A 19,140-nucleotide genomic window follows, 5' to 3' on the forward strand; every position below is an offset into this window, starting at 1 on the left:
GCCCGAATCCACGGATTCTCTGCTGTTTTTGCTGCAAAAATTCAAAATAATAAAATTTAAAAATTTGCTCTTGTGGCCCAGGCAGGGTCCCTTGGGGGCGCTGCCACCAGACCTAGGGAGTCAAGGTATTCCTATCCTGCCCTCTTTTCTCTTTTTTAAAATTGTTTTTTTTTGGGAGACTCCGCTGAGTCCAAGTTCCAAAATGTCTACCAACACTTCCTGGTTGAAGTGGTAGCAGCTAATTGCGGAGGATATATAGATTTCTTTTTCCTTTAACAACTCCAAAACTACTGACCGGGTTTACACCAAATTACAAAGAACATGCTCTCTGGTCCATCATCTAGCTTTCGGTCAAATTTTGTGTAATCCCATCCAATGGTAGCCTGAATAATCCCTGAGAGATTGCATAGGGAAAACTCTTTTTGGGGTCCCCCCCCCTCCCATTTTTCTCAGCCCCTGCTTGACGATGCATCCTGAAACTTTCAAGAAAGCAGCTGAAGTGAGTGGCAAAATAGCTTTGAAAATTTTATGAAGATTCGTTAAACAGCCCCAAAGTTATTGGCAAAAAAATGCCTTTCCTATGGAAACTAGGAGGCATATTTACACTCTGTTTGCGCCAAATTAATGTCATTTTATTTTTAACATAAATTTGGCGCAAACCTAGCTCTTTATTTTGATGTTAGACACGTCTAACGTCAAAATATAGGAGTTTGCATCATTTTTTGGATGTGTGCACCTTCCTTGTATCAATGAGATGCAAGGTAGGCGTTCCCATCTAAAAAAATGTGCTTTCCCCATAGGCCCATGCTAAAATGATGCACGGGTGGGAGGAGGGGCCAAATAATGGTGCAAAGCTTGCCATGGGGGTGGTGGGCATGACTCCTGTTTTTCTTAAGACAGAAGTCATGTTTTGGGTTATTGTGTGCCAGGAAATGGCCCCAGTCTGGGTAGAGCAGAGGTCTTCAAAAGGTGTGATGCCTGGACCCCCTCCTGATAAAGATTTCTCGAACCTGGTACTCCTCATCATCAACAATATTAAACGTCCCCATTTCCCACAGCAAATAATTTTTACTTAATAATATTAAACAGTGTTTTGCAAACCAAAGGTCAGTGAGTGTGTGGGGGGGCGTGGTCAATTGTGTGGCTAGAAACAAAGGTCCTCATTTATGAGGAATTGATGTGGGGCAGCGCCGCATATCTTCTTGCTACACTGCCCCACGCCAGTTCCAAAGGGCAGGAATGGACTGTATTTATTAAATACAGTGCATTTCTGTCCTTTCCCCCTGAGCTGGTGCATAATTGCTGCCTAGTGCTAACATAGGCAGGGTTGTATTTGAGCAAGAAGGGGCACCTTCCTGCACAAAAACAATCCAGTAAGGCATTGTACCTCTTTCTATATGTGCGGCAGAATGCAACACACATGGAAAGAGAAAAAAAACAAGGAGAAATTAAAACATTTCTCATCATTATGCCTGCTCTGGAGAGGCATAAGGTTTTGGCACTGCTTCAGTTTACATGATTTTGTAAATTTGGGGCAGTGTCAAAATCCATCTGTGTTGCATGGGAACACCTACCACAATGCCCATGGAACACCTCCTTGACACAAAGTAAGGCAATGCTGCGGCTTGCACTGCTTTACTCGATATCTACAAGGCCATTCAAAGCCACTCGGGGTGGCTTTGCATCACCTTATAGGTATGATTGCGAGGCGTGTGCCGCTGGAGCATATAAAAATGTGATGCTCCAGCAGCGCAAGCCTCTCATAAGTAAACCCAAAATATTCTCTCTGTTTTTTTTCTTAACATTTTTCATCGTCAGGTAGCTATATATAAAATAACAGCCAGCTTAAATGAAAACTAAATAAAAGAAAGTTGTTACTCATTGGGGAATGCACTGTAGTGCATTATGAAACCTCTATTAATTAATGCACTACAGAGGTCTGTGTGTAACCGGAGATTGACAGAACTAAATCTTGGTTATTGCAGTTGAGAATGGGACTTGTGTATTTTTAGTGCCACGAGGTCACAGCTTGTGACAAAAAGCACTGTGAATATGTAAGGCGTTAATTTATACTTGCATTACACACAGTATAAGATAGGCCACTACAAAAAGGTTGAAGATAAACTGGGCTTCCAAAATGTAGATTTAAATAATAGAGCATATGCAGTACCTTTATTTTTTTTTTTTTTTTTTAAATAGCTGTCCTTCAGCACCTCCAGGTGAAGTAAGCACTGTGGAAATACAATTACAATTAAAAGCACACACTTCACAGTGCAGTTGTTAACTCTTTGCACTACCCCTCAAAAAGAATAAATGTTTGTCCTCACAAAGCGTTGAGTGATTTGATCATTTAATGCTGCTCCCAAGCACCCTTTAAATTTGCAGATTAGCTCATAGAGCACATTTGCATTTCATTCAGGAAGCAGACGCCCTGGGATTAAGGTCTCTTTAGCTGTCTGTGCAGCTTTCACAGCACAGGAGACTCAAATTAAAGTTCATATGAGGCATTTTAAGGATCGGTTGGGGGAATGCGCGACCCACTCTCCCGGACTCCACTGCCCCCCCCTCGGGGGGGGGGTCACTGCCCCCAGATTGAGGACCTGTAACCAGGCTAGCGTCATTTTCTGACGCACAACCACCTCCTTCCCTACTGCCACTCCCACCTGGATAGCGTCTTTTTAAGATGCTAGCCCAAGTTTAGCACCAGCTTGCAACATTCCTTTAATACAGTGCCCAGCTGGCGATGTGGAATGGCGCAAGCCAGCGATATACGTTTTGCTGCAAAACTGCATTTGTGCAGTTTTGGGGGCAAAAAGTATATATCTGGGCCTATGTCTACTAACTACCTACTGCCATATGTGTGGTAAAGTCATGCATTCTTCTTACAGTTGTTGCATTTCCTTGTGTAATATAGAGGTCACAAGTTCATATTCTGGGAAATAGAATATTGGGCTCTGCACTTGTTTAAACATCTATATGTTATTTGCCATGCACTCATGAGAAAAAGCAAACTTTCCTAAACTGGCCTACCAGGTGAAAAAAAAAATGAAGAGTGTAAAGCAGTAACAAGATCATAAGAGCACCACATGCGTTGATTTCTCCTCCCACAACCCTACCCTGGCGTTCACAGAGGGTTTAACCATGATGAACAGTGAGTAAAGGCTGTCAGCAAAAGATTTGGGAATTATGCTTTTGTAGCAGGTAAATTTGGGGTTGGATTAGACCAACGCTGTAACACTTCTAGCAGCCCAATTTTCCTTTTCCAATAACGTCAAGCTTGTGAGTGAAACCTTTACTCTGTCCATCTCCCACACTGATGAACCCTGGACCCTTTCACTTGAGCTAGCTCCAGCTTGCTCAGCTGGTCTTAGATCTAGGTTAATCATGGCGTGTAACCAGTCTGATGTGCGGGCGAGGGGGCTGATTTACTAGTGCTTCACGCCATGGAACGCAGCAAGACAGCTTGTTGCTGTGTGTTGCATGAAAGGGAGAGCAGAAATGCACCACATCTACTAAGATATGATTTCTGCTCTATCCCTGTGCTGCTGCACTGTGTGCTGCTTAGTACCAAAGCAGGCACCCTTGCGCCATGGTGCAAGGGTGCATGCTTTATGCGCAAGATCATTTTTGTGAAGGAAGGGATTCCTTTTTCTAGGTGTGTTGCAGAATGCAGCACACATGCAAAGGAAGTAACAAGCCTAAATAAAGATATTTCTCCTCGTTACGCCACCATTACACCATTGCCACATTACTCCATTGTGACACAATCCCAGGTTTAGTGACTACTAAATTGGGAATTGCTGCCTTGTGTTACTTTGGCTTTACCAAACTATGGAGGGCAAAGCACGGTGGTTTTGGTGGCTTAGTAAATCCCACTAAAGGACTTGGGATGACTTGCGTAATGTAAAGGCAACCTAAGCCCTTAGTAAATCTGCACCTGGGCATCTAAGTGCTTGTGTCAGAACAACAGTAACAAAAATACAGTGCGACATACACTTAGTGACCTAAATATTGTTTACAAAACTATCTTTCCTCTGGCTGTAGACTTTCTTTCTTTATTTCCAATGTGGTGATCATTTTGTAAACTATGTTTATAACACAATATTTGTGTTAGATTATATTTAGGTCACAATATTCTGTTAGCATACCCCCTCTGCTAAAGAAAATGCACACTTGGAGGAAAATACTGCAATTTGCTGGTCGAGGATGATTTTGAGGACATTAAAGTGTATATATTATTATTAATAAGATAAAGCAGTATTGGCTCCTCCCACCTCTTCAAAGTCCCTTGGGATTCCTTAGTACTTTTGTTGGCAGTCTAAAGCTGCTTTAAACTTACAGAGGTTTCCATTTCTACTTTAGGCATTCCTTCATTGTAGATGGTTTAGCATTGCATCGGGTTGCCAAAATTGTAACATCTGTCCAGTATTTGGCACTTTTTTATACCTGTAAATGGGGCCTGGCCAAAGCTGGAGCATTGAAAGTTCCAACCCTGATCCCCATTATGGCTGCTTAATGACCTCCTCCCATGGTGGACTGCAGCCAGCTGTGTCAGAATGATCTGGGGAATCGCAGAGGCAGCCCAGTCTGGTTTTGGAACTGGACAGACCTGCAAAATGAGGTATACTCACCCTGGTGGTGGGGCAGTGCACCGTCATGACATTAGCCATCTTGGACCTGTCAGAACCCTGGGAGAGAGGTGCCACACTGGTCTATAGCTCCTCTTGCAGCCATGACGGAGGTGAGGGTGGCCAGTGCCCTAGAGTGGAAAGGGAGTACCCCATCAGAACCTAAAGCGAGCCCTGAGGCACAGTTCTTCATTCACCCCCCCAACCCCTCCTCTCCCCCCAGCAATAATGCTTCGCCCAATCTACATAAGGAACCACAAATGTTCAAGTCATGATTTAGATGGTGTAGCCTCCTGTTACACTATGAGAGCAACCTGACAGGAGATGTACTGAAAGACTTATTTTTGCAGCTGAATGGCGAAAGCAGACTTCCCTAGACACAAACCTAATTTGTGCTACTGCTGGAAAAAGTGTGGGTCAAACTCCAGTCAAGACACCTGGGCCCATATTTATACTTTTTTAGCGCCGCATTTGCGCCTCTTTCTAACGCAAAAACGGCGCAAGCTTGCAAAATACAATTGTATTTTGCAAGCTTGCGCCGTTTCTGCATCAAAAAATTACGCAAATGCGGCGCTAAAAAAGTATAAATATGGGCCTTGATGCGCACCAGGAAACTCTTTAACAGTGGCAGCAAAAAAACAGAATGATCCAAGCCCCTTAACAAATGAGCATTTACTGAAATGCCTCTCAGACCTCCAGTGAAAGCTCATGCCTTTGTAACTCATCAAAAGGATGTGAAATTAGAAACAACAACCACTGCACTTTTAGCAAAACATGTTCAAGCAATATGCGAAAGGGTGTAGGCGAATTAAAATAACAGTATACATTTGGAATCAGCCATGGATGAGCCCACCTCTACTATCAGCCATTTGGAGAAGGAAATAGGGACATCAGGCACGTGTGACATTGTGGAAGATCGATCAAGACATGAAATCATTTGACTGTGAAACATAAAGGAGGTGGATGAAGGCAGAGATGTCCAAAAATTGCTGTGCAAAAGAATGCTGATTGTCCTCCAGGTCCAAAATTATTTTCTCCATTGATGATGTGAAGGAGAACAGTTGGTCCACCAACTAGTTCATGCCCTTTAGACCTCTTGGAGAAACCTTTGTCATCTGCCATTAAGAACAGGATGAGCTAGAAAGTCAGAAACTACAGACCTCCAGGAGAGTGCAATCCAGCGGTAGCAGATCTCAGAACAGCACTCCTAGTAAGTGAAGGACATTCATACCAATCACAACTGAGCTGTGGGAGAGACAAATCAAGAAGTGCTTGGCATTTCTCTATGCACTCTGGCTTCAACTTGACTCTAAATCATACATGATCAAACATCCAGGATAAGGGAGCTGAAGTCCTTGGTCCATAAGTAGGAAAAGAAGTAGTCTGTTCTTCCTCAGCTTGTGTGCCATTGGGGTATTGATTGTGGCAGTCACTGAAGGAGAACCAGGAACCATTAGGCAAGATAAGAAGAATGCTCTCCCTGGCTCCTTGCATGTGAAATCAAAGGCCTCCTAATGGGCACACTGTTTCACTTTATGGAACTTCTGCAACATATCAACCATTTGGATAGAATGCAGAATGCTTCTTATACTAGTGGATACACTCATTTTGGATAGCATGTCTTGGGGGAAGGAGGTGGTTGGACTTGAGTGAAAGGAAGTAAACCAGCCGGGATAGGAGACTGTCACAATGAGGCGACAAGTTTTCAACGTTGATGCGTCAATTCACTGAGCCACTAGATCAGGCATTGCCAGGCATCCTAATGACAAGTGCATAAACTGAGCTCGGTGACTGAATAAGCAGCACATTCACTGCATTCGTATAGAGGCAACCCCACCATTCAGATAGAGAATAGTTTCTTGCATTGGCCCTTGATCTATTTCAGAATAGACCTTATGTGGGTATTTGATACACTGACTATGGCCACTGGTGAAATAGAACTAGATCTCAATACACCCCAGTTACAAGGGACTTCCCTCTGGGGGCTGGAGGAGAGAGAAGATTGTCCTGGAGCTTTCAACAAACTATGTTAAAAATATGCTTGAATTTCCATGGGCTACTTGTGGCACTGTAGCAGAGCATCCCAGGTTCTCCCACATTTGTTGTTCTAGGTCGAGGGGCAATCTTTCTTCAATAGTTGATATGGATTTGGTGTTCTAGATTGTGATTGCATCCATCTTCCTTGTATTAAATGAGCTGAGTATTAGAAATCAGTTTAAACTGTTATTATTCATATGTATGTACTTCCATTTCAAGTTGACAAAAACACAAAAATGCTGGCTATGCCTAACGATTATACTTCTCTTTCGAGTTATTGAGGATACTCCAGTAATGGATTTACCTGCACATGTTTCACAAAGGGGCTTCTTCAGGACAATTTCATTTCAATGTTATAGTAAGGTACAGGGAGTGCAGAATTATTAGGCAAATGAGTATTTTGACCACATCATCCTCTTTATGCATGTTGTCTTACTCCAAGCTGTATAGGCTCGAAAGCCTACTACCAATTAAGCATATTAGGTGATGTGCATCTCTGTAATGAGAAGGGGTGTGGTCTAATGACATCAACACCCTATATCAGGTGTGCATAATTATTAGGCAACTTCCTTTCCTTTGGCAAAATGGGTCAAAAGAAGGACTTGACAGGCTCAGAAAAGTCAAAAATAGTGAGATATCTTGCAGAGGGATGCAGCACTCTTAAAATTGCAAAGCTTCTGAAGCGTGATCATCGAACAATCAAGCGTTTCATTCAAAATAGTCAACAGGGTCGCAAGAAGCGTGTGGAAAAACCAAGGCGCAAAATAACTGCCCATGAACTGAGAAAAGTCAAGCGTGCAGCTGCCACGATGCCACTTGCCACCAGTTTGGCCATATTTCAGAGCTGCAACATCACTGGAGTGCCCAAAAGCACAAGGTGTGCAATACTCAGAGACATGGCCAAGGTAAGAAAGGCTGAAAGACGACCACCACTGAACAAGACACACAAGCTGAAACGTCAAGACTGGGCCAAGAAATATCTCAAGACTGATTTTTCTAAGGTTTTATGGACTGATGAAATGAGAGTGAGTCTTGATGGGCCAGATGGATGGGCCCGTGGCTGGATTGGTAAAGGGCAGAGAGCTCCAGTCCGACTCAGACGCCAGCAAGGTGGAGGTGGAGTACTGGTTTGGGCTGGTATCATCAAAGATGAGCTTGTGGGGCCTTTTCGGGTTGAGGATGGAGTCAAGCTCAACTCCCAGTCCTACTACAAGTTCCTGGAAGACACCTTCTTCAAGCAGTGGTACAGGAAGAAGTCTGCATCCTTCAAGAAAAACATGATTTTCATGCAGGACAATGCTCCATCACACGCGTCCAAGTACTCCACAGCGTGGCTGGCAAGAAAGGGTATAAAAGAAGGAAATCTAATGACATGGCCTCCTTGTTCACCTGATCTGAACCCCATTGAGAACCTGTGGTCCATCATCAAATGTGAGATTTACAAGGAAGGAAAACAGTACACCTCTCTGAACAGTGTCTGGGAGGCTGTGGTTGCTGCTGCACGCAATGTTGATGGTGAACAGATCAAAACACTGACAGAATCCATGGATGGCAGGCTTTTGAGTGTCCTTGCAAAGAAAGGTGGCTATATTGGTCACTGATTTGTTTTTGTATGTCAGAAATGTATATTTGTGAATGTTGAGATGTTATATTGGTTTCACTGGTAATAATAAATAATTGAAATGGGTATATATTTTTTTTTGTTAAGTTGCCTAATAATTATGCACAGTAATAGTCACCTGCACACACAGATATCCCCCTAACATAGCTAAAACTAAAAACAAACTAAAAACTACTTCCAAAAATATTCAGCTTTGATATTGATGAGTTTTTTGGGTTCATTGAGAACATGGTTGTTGTTCAATAATAAAATTAATCCTCAAAAATACAACTTGCCTAATAATTCTGCACTCCCTGTATATCAGTATCATTTGTATCACAGTTCTTTGTTCTGTTAAATATGCTTGAGGCAATTTCATTTATGTCTCATGATACTATCTCGGTTAATTAAATTCCTGTGATATAATTCATAACTGTGTATAAAACAAAAAAAAGAGAAAGCACCAAGAATTATGCTCACTCAAATTAACAAATTAAAACAAATCATTCGAAATGTCAAGAAAATTACTGAAAAATTAATTTCATATTTCTTATGATGTAGCTTTTATTAACGTCTTGACTGTGGGCTCTCCGTGAGCACAGAAAAGAGGAGAAACAGAACAATTACAACTTACTGTGTTTTACTAAAAAAAGTACCTTTTAGTCCAGAAGTGTATCATCTAGTAACCTAAGCTATTAACAATTTGTAATTACTATGTGGGTGGCATGGGTTATGTTGATATGCATTCATACTTTATGTTCACCTTTCACAGTAATTACTTGTAACCACACAAATCTATTCAGTTGTGAAACATAAGTTGTATTGATATTTATTCGTGCAACATTTTATAATTTTTGAACCACATTAGTATTTTTTATAAACACTATATAAATATTCATGCATGGTTCTGTCTCCATTAGTTTAGTAGGACTTAACAATAGAACTTACAGGAAAAGTCTGTATGGTGTACCAGAGTGAGGTTGGTGTTCCTAACGTCTCAGTAAGGAAATTCCAGCTCCCTGACCAACGTGTGTAGGTACCTGTAATTAGTAATGTTTAACTTTCCTTCGGCCTAAGAAAACAAATGTGTATCAATACCGATGATTTAAAGAAAGTAGTAAATCTGAATAGTGTTCTGTTGTTATAAGCAGAATGTTAAGGGTCTGCTAAAGTATTGTATATATATATTGACTGAAATAAACAAAAGTTAAAGGGACGTAATATTTAGGATCTGAATTTACTCTTACAAAACCATAGAAATTCAGCAGTTCTAGTTATGAGTTCTTTCTAATAACTATAACTCTCTCCCTAAGGTAACTATAACTCACGCCCTTGCCATGCACAGTTATCTTATCAATAATGTTATCGCAAACGTTGCAGTGATATCAAAGATGCCATACAAGATGTTATCAATTACATAATATGTGGAGTAACTAGCTGTGCATGCTAAGGTGCAGTGAAGGTTGGCCACAGGGCCTGTCTCTGTCAGTGGATGTGTGAGTCAGTGCGCGAGTGTCTGAGTGAATCTGAAAACGGGTGTGTGAGTCTGAGTGGGTGCATGAGTGGGCACCTGAGCCTCTGAATGAATTAGTGTATGAATGAGTCAGATTTTTCTTTAAAATTTGTCCATATTGCGAATATTTTGTGAATTTGTAAAAATTCACAAATTTTCACAAATATTGCGTGCTGTGATCCAAAATCATATTAAACCTATAATTTGCCCCTAAAAACCACTTATATCACACCCCTAGGGTCAGGGTACCTTTACCATTTGGCCACCTATGCCACTTTCAATTTGAATTTTCACTCCCTGGGGACCGTGTCCCATGAAATAAAATGGCAGTCGCAACTCTCTAGTCAGGTTGCGGTCAGCCAATTGCAACGCTTCTTTTTGCACACGTATTCGTGAAAATTTGCAAATTTTGCAAAATATTCGTAGCCAGAGATATACAAATGTATTTGCCCTTAAATATCTCCTAAACTACTGAACAGATTTACAACAAATAACAAAGCACAATCTGCATAACGGCAGCTTGCTTTCTGCCAAATTTGGTGTACTTCCGTCCAGTGATTCAGGCTTTAGATGTGTTGACAGGTCCTATAGTAATTAACAAGGGAAACACAACATTTTTTTAGCCCTCTTTTTCTCGGCGCCTGCTTGACCTATAACCCTGAAACTTCCCCTGCGCAACAAGAATCACCGAGCCACGGATCAAATGAAAAAAATAAAATAGTAATTGGGCAATTTCTTGCCCACGAGGCAAGGTGTCCTATGGGGGAGGATACTTGTATCCTGACCCCTTGTGTGTTTTTGCACTCTTCTTTTTCCACCCCCAAGCCAATGCAACAAACAAAATGGCGGCCGCAACTTTTCTGTCACGTTCAGGCAGGACAATCAGGACCTAGCTTTTGCCCCAGATCAGTGGAAGAGGACCCAGATCCACGGGTCCAGATCCGCGTTCCTATACATCTATATTTTTCAAACTTTCAAGAGCTAGGTTTCTGCCAAATTTGGTGTAATTCCGTCCAGCGGTTCAAGCTGTAGTTGTGTTCAGGAATTTGAAAAATCCTATTGACTATTGACTTAAATGGGGAAAAAGTGTTTTGGGATCCCTCCTTTTTCTCAGCCCCCCAATTTGACGGATCACCCGAAACTTTCAAGACAGGAGCTCAACTGACCAAAGCATATAAGCTTTGAAAATTTCTTGAAGATTCGTCAAGCAGTGCCAAAGTTATTGGCAAAACCAAAAAAATGAAGCTCAATGCTCCAGTACAATGAGTTTTTATTTTTGGACCTGGGGTGAGTCTATTCCCCTGCTGAGCATCTGGGGAAGGCGACACGACTTTGCGTGACTGCTCTGCCTGCTGTTATGATGGCTGTGGTCGTGCAAGGTAACTTATTTTTCAACAACTCTCCCCCCTAAGTGATCAGGAGAAGCACATTGCCATCAACTGGTGAGCACATAGGAGTACAAGCATATCAAATGTGATTCTCTTACTATGTGGGACCGTATTACCTGACTTGCCCATGGTGGCGGAACAACAAGATTTGGCGATATTGTGCTGCTTTGAAACAGGAGAATCAGGAAGTACTTTCTTGTTTCACAGCAAGCCTGCCATTCAGATACTTTGCAAGAGGAAGCTTTCCAAGTGTTGCAAAACTATGTGTAAACTGTCTCTTCTGGTGTGGCGTGTTCTAGTGGTGCTGGGCGAGAGCAGATGTCCTCTTTTCAACTCCAGGAAGGTCAAATTGTGAAGGGTATTGAGGATGCCTTTCAGGCTAGAGAAGCAGCACCCCCTGCAAAGAGACCAAGCCAAGACTTTTCTCCATACAAGATACTGATGTGTCTGAAGAGGAAGTAATTCAAAGTGCTGGGTGCTCACTGAAATCATTCAACGCTTGCTCACAAATGTATTCCTTCCCTCTACTTCAAACCAGTAAGATAAGAAGAATTTCTTCCTACAATACCAAAGTAAGGAGACTGAATCTTTGCCACTGCACAAGGCGGACAGAAATGTGATGTCTAAGGTATGGAAGGGTATTGATAAATATAGGGCCATATTTATACTTTTTGACGCAAAACTGCGCTAACGCAGTTTTGCGTCAAAAAAATTAGCGCCGGCTAACGCCATTCTGAAGCACCATGCGGGCGCCGTATTTATTGAATGGCGTTAGCCGGCGTTAGCCAACCGGCGCTGCCTGGTGTGCGTGAAAAAAAACGACGTACACCAGGCAGCGCCGGCGTAGGGGAAAATGGCGTTTGGGAGTCCAAAAATGGGGCAAGTCAGGCTGAGGCAAAAAAATCGCCTCAACCCGATTTGCGCCATTTTTTTACGACGCCCAACCCCCATTAACATGACTCCTGTCTTAGCAAAGACAGGAGTCATGCCCCCTTGCCCAATGGCCATGCCCAGGGGACTTATGTCCCCTGGGCATGGTCATTGGGCATAGTGGCATGTAGGGGGGCACAAATCAGGCCCCCCTATGCCACAAAACAAATTAAAAAAAAATACTTACCTGAACTTACCTTAATGTCCCTGGGGTGGGTCCCTCCATCCTTGGGTGTCCTCCTGGGGTGGGCAAGGGTGGCAGGGGGTGTCCCTGGGGGCAGGGGAGGGCACCTCTGGGCTCATTCTGAGCCCACAGGTCCCTTAACGCCTGCCCTGACCCAGGCGTTAAAAAGAGGCGCAAATGCGGGGTTTTTTGCCCCGCCCACTCCCGGGCGTCATTTTTGCCCAGGAGTATAAATACCACGCACATGCCTCGGAGTCATTTTTTTTAGACGGGAACGCCTACCTTGCATCTCATTAACGCAAGGAAGGTGTTCACTCAAAAAAATGACGCAAACTCCATGAACTTTGGCGCTAGACGCGTCTAACGCCAAAGTATAAATATGGAGTTAGTTTTGCGTCGAAAAAAACGACGCAAATTCGGCGCAAACGGAGTATAAATATGCCCCATAATTTCTCTGAAGTTTTGGCTCATCGTTACCTGATTGCTAACTTCTAGGATGAGTTTTGTCCTGTTGCCAAGGTGGACTTCCTTTCCTTGGACCGATAAATTCATGGATCCATTATCTCTGAGGCAGCTCCTCCAGCAGGCGATGTTGACAAGGTGAAAGGTGCTGTAAAATAACTTATTCAGCATCTATTTTTCCATCAGGACCAGATCATTTGTCACATACACAGTTTGCTGCAAGATTTTGGTCTTTAGCTGAAGAAATGTGATTTGGTTTAGACTGCACTTCCCATTTGTCAGTTGTGGAATAACAATTCCAATGTTTGTCCAATATCTACGACCATAATCTTTGTGCAGCTGCAGCAGCATCTGGGACCACTGTCACTGAGAGAACACAAATCTTGATGAGGTCGTGAAAAGCTGAAAACCTCCAGAAAAGTTCTCAGTCACATTCCATTCAGTGGAACACATTTGTTTGCATTTGAGCTCGAAGGTTTAGTTAGAGTTAGCAGAAGACTTCAAGTTGTTGTTCCTGGTTCAGCTTCCGCAGATCATTTAGCACTCCTCCTCACAGTAAATCGTCTCCGCTCTTTGTTGATCAGGGTCGTGGCCGGGGATTTCCAGTCTGTCAACCACCATTCCAGCAGACCTGCCTCCTCCCAAGTCCTGCCTATGCAGAGAAGATTGGTAGAAGACATCTGAACTTCTACAGCATTTGGGAAAAATCAAGAGGGAACACTTACCTTCCTCAGCAGATGTTCAAGAGAATGACCTTTCAGAAACTTCTTCTCTTTTTAGCCCTCTTGGGGCTTCGTAGCATCCCTAGATCCAAAGAACGCAAATCTACATGTGCCAGTTCATTCTGTCTGATATGCTTCTGTTTGACGGAAAATTACTACCAATTCCAGGTCATAACATTAGGGCTACCTTGTGCCTCGAGAGTCTTCACAAAAGTATTGAATCTGATAGTGGGTGTTCTTCATAACAGGGGAATCTTAGTTTTTTTCCGTCTTGGATGACTGGGTAATCAATCTGTGCATCTTCTTTTTTTGAAGGCACCGGAGGCAGTCCATCAGCTATGCAAGACACTGTCTTGTGGTTTTCCTCTAAACCTACTAAGTCCCACTTCATTCTGGTGCAAAATCTTTTGTACACTTCAGCAACTTTCAGAACAGACTTGGGATTCTCTCAAAGGAGAAGGCCAAGCAGGTGATACAGGCAAAACAACTATTGAATAGTAAAGCTACGATTTTGCATTTCCCTCCTCTTTCTCAAGACCAGACCGTCTCACCTGGCGGCACTTAAGTCAGGCTCTCCCCTCGATCCTGCTCCCCCATTCGTACTATCGCGCGGGGGGGGGGGTTGGCCATTGCTCCGGCTTTAACAGAATTACTGAACTCCTCACTTGTCAACGGTATTGTCCCTGAACAGTGGAGACACGCTATAGTTAAGACTTTGTTGAAAAAAAAAAATTAAAAAAAACCTGGACGCCACCGATCTCAACAACTATAGGCCCATATCACTACTTCCTATAATGGCGAAACTATTGGATAAGTATATAAACTCCTCATTATCCACGTTTTTGGAAAGTAATAATATCCTTCACCCTACTTAGATGAGCTTCAGGCCGCTTCATAGCACCGAGTCGCCTCTAATAGCTGTTATGGAAGATGCAAAGATGCGGATGGATCAGGGCCAGATGACAGCTGTGATTCTCCTGGACCTGAGTGCGGCATTTGATACTGTGGACCACCTCACCCTCACCCGTAGGATGCAGGACGTAGGAATTAGTGGTTTAGCCCTCAATTGGCTTCCCTCATTCCTTAAGGATAGTTCCTTTCAAGTGCTGGACCGATCATATTTGTCCGATAGGTTCAACTGGAGCTGTGGGGTGCCACAGGGATCTTCTCTTAGCCCTACGCTATTATATATTCACCTGCCCCCCCCTTGGCGGAGCTGGTGGAATCTTTTGGCCTCTCATTGGTTCCCTATGCAGATGACACCCAGTTAGTGGTATCTTTTTCCACCAATGGAGGGGCAATACGATCGTCCCTGTCTCCATGTCTATGTGCATTTGCAGGTTGGATGACAAACAGTATGCTCCAACTTAATGGGAACAAAACTGAAATAATTATTTTAGGCCATCCCTCTGATCCAGTCGACATTCCTCCACTTCCTCCCCTTTTGGAGGACTTGCCCAAGAAATACCTTAGAAGTTTGGGAGTCTGGTTAGATCCCCTTTTCACTCTAGAACAGCACGCCAAGAAAATTTCCGGCCCTTGCTTTGGTTTATTAAAAAAAGGTTTTTGGAATAGTTACACCTCTCTCTAAAAGGCTAGCGGTTCAAGCAATTATAATTATAAACTTGACTATGGCAATAGTTTGTTCCTTGGCTCCCCCAAATTTGTGATCAAGAAATTACAGCTAGTCCAGAATGCCGCAGCACGCCTCTTATTAGATATTCCAAGGCATACCTCAGCTAATCCGGCCTTGGCTTCCCTCCATTGGCTCCCTGTGGAGCAACGTATAAAATTTAAAACGTTATGCTTCATTCATAGACCACTTCATAATAGGGGTCCGCACTTATTAAAAAATCTTGCCACCTTCTATAAGCATAACAGAGTCCTTAGATCTGCCACTTTAGCTTTGACCACTTTGCCTAAAATCAAAAAAGCTAGATGGGGTGGCACCACAATGGAATATTTAGGGGCAAAACGGTGGAACTCTCTCCCTCTCAACATTCGGCTACTTAGCCATGAACTTGATTTCCGAAAGGCCATTAAAACCTGGCTCTTCTAGGCATTATTGTCCCAGCCTGGTTTATGTTGTTGTCCTACAAGCGCTGCGAAGCCTTTCGGGCAGATGGCGCTATAAAAGTCAACTAATATAATATAACATAACATTCATCTTCCTTCCTCTGCAGAGACGAATACAGCTTGTCACTTATCTAAGTACACTCCTTAATCACTCCAATGCATCTGCCATTGGATGATTAAGAGTACAGGGGGGACATGGCTGCTCCTCTTTTGCTGGTACTTTGGGCTTATTTCCATCTCCTATCCCGGTCAACTATTTTCTGGCACTCTGGGATGACACGTTAAAAGGCTACGAGCTATAGGTGCTGGTTTCTCCAGCCATTATAAGGATCTTCAGTAGTGGTTAGAGCCATACCATCTTACCAAGGGGATTCCACTAGCTCCCCCTCCCATAGCAGTAATGTTGAATGCCAATAGATTAGTTTGGAGAGCCACTCTGGGAGATGATCTTGCTCCCTAAGGCTTTTGCTTCTCAGATTTCCAGACAGGCAGATCTTATTCAGACAGAAAATCAGGTTACGAGGGACTATTAAAGTCACTTGGAAAGAACCAGAATTCTGAGACTCAACATCTTGGTTCAGCAGATAGGTAACTGGGCAAGGGTTGAGTCTCATATCCATCTCAGCAGTTTATCTTCCAGGGATGGAGAATGGGCATGAAGATTGACTGAGTAGAAATTTTCAGTAGAATTTTTCCAATGTCAGGCTCTCTGTACCCACACCTTTTTCTTTCCATTCAGAAGAGGCTCAGGACACCATCTCAGAATGCCCTGCTGCCAACGTTCTTCTCTCTTCCTTCATCCTCAGAAGCCTGGGATACAGATGCAGTGACAGTCCAGTGGCCCAGAGGGCTCCTTTATGCCTTTCCAAATTACCATTGCTGGACAGGGTGTTACAGAAAATGAGGTAAGATCATGTGGAAGTTCTCCTGATAGCATGTGCCTGGCCCCAGAAAAAGTGACTTTCGCTTTTACAGCAGATGGCATCCCACTTGGAACTACCCCATCAATCCATCCGACACCAACTCACCTCTCCCTCCAACCCCAATCCCCCCCACCACCCGTTGCATCTCTGAAGCTGCCAAAAGGGATCACTTCAGTACCTACCCCTAGTGGGTCAGGATATTGAGTTTGAGTTTAATTTTCCTGGTGCTGGTTCACAGAGGTTTTGTGAAGTACTCTTATAAAGCGCAATCAGCTACCCGAATAGCAGGCATCCCAGCACTGTATCAAAAATCCTACATTATCTAGGATGTTAACCGGGCCTTATACAAACAGGTATGCTGTTAATTCTTTTTAAAGCTTAGTAAGCCACTATTAGACTTGAGCCTGACTGGGAGAGTGTTCCAGTTTCGCTGCCATGTGGACAAATGAGCCACCCCCCCCCCTCTTTCTCTCTTAATTCTGGGAACATCAAGGAGGGAGAGGTTATTAGATCTTAACGCTCTCCTGGCCACATGTGGAGTAATTAGGTGTTGCAAAGGATGAGTCTCTGTGGAGTATTTTAATCTGTACAATATACAGAGCTTTAAATGTAACTCTTCTTTTATTCGGCAGCCAAAGCAATTCCACTAAAGCTGGCTTCGCAGGTTTCCTCTTTGACGCACCTAATAATACATGAGCAGCGGCATTTTGAATAACCTGCAACTTTTATGTAATATATGATGGACTACCAAGATACAAGGAGTTGCCATAGTCTAGGCGTGACAAAATCAAGCCTTGGACAACCAGCCTACTGCAATCCCAAGGGAGCCATCTGAGTGATTTTCTGAGAGATCTTAATAACACAACACACACAGCCAATACCTTCTGGATCTGAGCAGCCATGGTCAGCTCCTTGTCCTGGATAACGCCAAGGCTTTTCGCTTCAGGTTTAGGAATGGGTGGCACTCCCAAGCAAGGGGGCCATACATATCGGCCCCATATCGAGGGGTTGTTTCCAACCACCAACACCTCAGTCTTGTCCCCACTAAGATTTAGGTGGCTTACCACCATCCAGCTAGAAACCTCTTCCATGCATGCATGTAGTGAATTTTTGTTTTTAGAGGTGGATGTAGTGTCCAGAGATAACGAGACGACAAATCTGTGTGCCGTCTGCATAAGATATCATTGTAAATCCGTTGGAACAGATGATGTTGGAGAGTGGCCGCATAAAAACATTAAACAGCATGGGGCTCAAAGAAGAGCCGGGGCACACCCACAAATCAGTTTGTATGTTTCTGACATAAAAGGTCCCTCGCTCACTTAAAAGCTCCTATTTGTGACAAAGAAGTTAGCCAAATAAGCTCTAACCCTGCGATCCCAACTGCTTTCAACCTTTCGGTCAGGCCTTCCTGTCAAAGGCTGCGCTTCAATCGAAACGAACGAGCGCTGCCAAACTTCCTTGGTCCAGCGTCCTTTTTTATATCTTTAGTGGCCCAAACAAGGTAGGTCACTGTGCTGCATCGCTGGTGAAAGCCAGTTTGGATATAACGCATCAGGTCATTCATTTTCAGGAACTTCAAGATTACTCCACTAAGGATTTTCCCCATCCAAGGGAAGCAAGGAAACGGACCTATAATTTTCTAATGTATCCTGATCTAGAGAGGGTTTTATCGACAATGGTTGAATTACTGCATGTTTGAATTCGTCAGGCACAGTACTTGATTCCATTGAAGAATTACACAAAGTTGTTAAGGCATAGATTACGTTACCACCACCTTGTAAAAAAATGTTCACTGGTGCTGGATCAAGTTGTGAGCTGATTTTGTTCACCTTGCTAGATCGACAATAACTGATTTGCTCACTTTCGGAAAGGAGGAGAAAACTGCTGTGGAGTTCCTAGCTGGCTCACATGATTCAATTGTAGGCAGATGTTCTGCTGTCCCCGTTAGAGAGTCGAAGATTTGTCTAACTTTACCCAGAAAAAATTTAGCCAGCTGCTCTCAGCGATACTTGGAGGAAGAAGCAACTTTTCCAGTTATGGTAGGTTTCAAAAATGAACTGAAGATTGCGTACATCTCTTTAGCTGGGTATATGGCTTGGTAGATCTTAGTCACATAATCACACAACTTGGCCCTGTGGCTGGAGCAATACTTTTTTACTGCTTTCTTATAAAGTACTTTACTTTCCTTATTATATGAACGTCTCCATTTCCTTTCCAATTGTTCACATTGCTTTTTTTAGTTCTCTTAATTCAGACAAAAACCTCCCCGCCCTTACTTTTACACTCCTCGGTTTCCCGTTTTCAGAGGGACCAATGTTTCTACTACGCCCTCTATCCAATCCCTGAAGATCAGAGATAGTCCACAGAGATTTCTTTTAAAATTTGGGGATATGCTTGCTGAGAACATGCTGCCATCTTGGAATATCCAGCTTTGCCCACTGTCTTGATGCAGTTTTGCGTCAAAAAGTTTAGCTCCAGCTTGCGTCATTCAAAAACACCAGCCAAGCACCAACCTTATGTAACCCCGCAAGCCGGAGCAAAGGGTGGGCTAACGTGTGGCAAAATGACGTTAGCCGGGTGGGGGTGGCGGTATGGGGGAAGGGGGTTTTACACCAAAATATGACAGGTTGGTTAGAGGCATAAAAAAAAGAAAGCCTTTAACCAGCCTACCATCATT

The sequence above is a fragment of the Pleurodeles waltl genome, chromosome 8, assembly GCF_031143425.1.
Source record: "Pleurodeles waltl isolate 20211129_DDA chromosome 8, aPleWal1.hap1.20221129, whole genome shotgun sequence".
NCBI classification, from domain to species: domain Eukaryota; kingdom Metazoa; phylum Chordata; class Amphibia; order Caudata; family Salamandridae; genus Pleurodeles; species Pleurodeles waltl.